Source organism: Meleagris gallopavo, chromosome 2, assembly GCF_000146605.3.
Source record: "Meleagris gallopavo isolate NT-WF06-2002-E0010 breed Aviagen turkey brand Nicholas breeding stock chromosome 2, Turkey_5.1, whole genome shotgun sequence".
Classification (NCBI taxonomy): Eukaryota; Metazoa; Chordata; class Aves; order Galliformes; family Phasianidae; genus Meleagris; species Meleagris gallopavo.
Genome location: NC_015012.2, coordinates 98845651 through 98847883, shown reverse-complemented (window position 1 = coordinate 98847883; position 2233 = coordinate 98845651).

The following is a 2233-nucleotide window of genomic DNA, read 5'->3' as shown; positions in this document are numbered from 1 at the left end:
GGTCTTCAAAAAGGGCAAGAAGGAAGATCCGGGTAATTATAGGCCTGTCAGCCTCACCTCCGTCCCTGGAAAGGTGATGGAACAGCTTGTGCTGGACACCATCTCCAGACAGCTGGGAGAAAAGGAGGTTATCAGGAGTAGTCAGCATGGGTTCACCAAGGGGAGGTCGTGCTCGACCAACCTGATGGCCTTCTATGATGCTGTCACATGCTGGGTGGATGGGGGAAGAGCGGTAGATGTAGTCTACCTTGATTTTAGAAAGGCATTTGATAAGGATGTCCCATGACATCCTTATAACAAAGCTGAGGAAGTGTGGGATAGACGAGTGGACAGTGAGGTGGATTGAGAACTGGCAGACTGGCAGAGCGCAGAGGGTCACCGTTGGTGGTGCAGAGTCTGGCTGGAGACCTGTGACCAGTGGTGTCCCCCAGGGGTCTGTGCTGGGTCCGGTCTGGTTCAACATCTTGATGAGGGGATAGTGGCCACCCTCAGCAAGTTTGCTGATGATACAAAGTTGGGAGGATTGGCTGACACGCCTGAAGGCTGTGCTGCCATTCAGCGAGACCTGGACAGGCTGGAGAGCTGGGCAGTAAGAAACCGGATGAGGTTCAACAAAAGCAAGTGTAGGGTCTTACACCTAGGAAGGAATAATTGCATGCACCAATACAGGCTGGGGGATGAACTGCTGGAGAGGAGCTCTGCAGAGAGGGACCTGGGCGTCCCGGTGGACTACAGGTTGGCCATGAGCCAGCAGTGTGCCTCATGGCCAAAAAGGCCAATGGCATTCTGGGGTGCATTAAAAAGAGTGTGTCCAGCAGGTTGAGGGAAGTGATCCTCCCCCTCTACTCTGCCCTGGTAAGGCCTCATCTGGAGTACTGTGTCCAGTTCTGGGCTCCCCAGTACAAAAAAGATAGGGATCTCTTGGAAAGAGTCCAGCGGAGGGCCACAAAGATGGTGAAGGGCCTGGAGCATCTCCCCTGTGAAGAAAGGCTAAGTGAACTGGGTCTGTTTAGCCTTGAGAAAAGAAGACTGAGAGGGGCCCTGATCCAGGTTTATAAATATCTGAGGTGTGGCGGCCATAGAGGTGAGACCAGTCTCTTTTCAGTGGTATGTGGAGACAGGACGAGGGGAAATGGACATAAGCTGCAGCACAGGAAGTTTCGCACTTTTGTCAGGAGTGAGCAGTGCCAGGATAGGAGGCAATAGGTACAAACTGGAACACAGAATGTTGCATCTGACCACCAGGAGCACTTCTGTGTTGAGCAGGTGATGAAGCACTGGCACAGGCTGCCCAGAGTCTGTGGGGGTCTCCTCCTTGGAGACCTCTTGAAGCCACCTGGACATGGCACCCTGCTCTGGGTGTTCCTGCTGGAGCAGGCGTTGGGCCAGATGGACCCAGGGGTTGCTGGCAATCTGTGATTCTGTAAACATTTTAATGAGGAGTAGGTTTGGCCACTGATACTGATTCTTTTGAACTCCTACAGCTCCATTCAGTCAGATACTGGATTGAAAGCAATGAATCACAGAAGCTCAGGTTACACTCCTAAAAGTTATCAGTTTTCCACATACCAAATTCCCAAAACATTCTTCCAAGTTCATGGAAATAGAGTGATTATTCATCACATTTTCAGCTCTGAAAATTACATGTCAGAGAGTTCTGTGGAAATGTTAAGAACAAATGGGGGAAAAAAAATCAATGTAACTTGCATTCATTTATCTTAGTTTACTTCAATACTGTGCCATATATCAGAGCCCAGACTGTTGCAGCTGATGAGAATACTGGAATTGCTGAAATCCTTAAAATTATGAGCATGAGTCTGGAATAACCACACTGAAGTCAATTTTTTCTCTTACAGGTGTATACTTGGTAATTTGTGAACAGTATCTGAACACAATGCCAATCAACAGTGAAAATCTTTGCACAGATCTTTAAAATGGGCTTTAAATAAGGCTGAAAATATCTCAAAGGTTAAACTGTTTTAGTAAAATGCAATAATTCTGAAAAATTATGAAGAAAGGCAATCTGCAAATTAATGTGCTTGTCATCTATCCAGGAACAGTTCCATAGGCCAACATCTGGAAGGAATTTGAAACTTGTAAAGGTGAAGCAACACAAACCAAATGATATGAACTGAAGGAGGAACCACAGTAAAAGAAAAGACAAGAAAAAGACAAGAACATTAATAAGAACAGGAAAACCTGTTGGCTTGCACGAAAAAAAAAACCGGAAAAA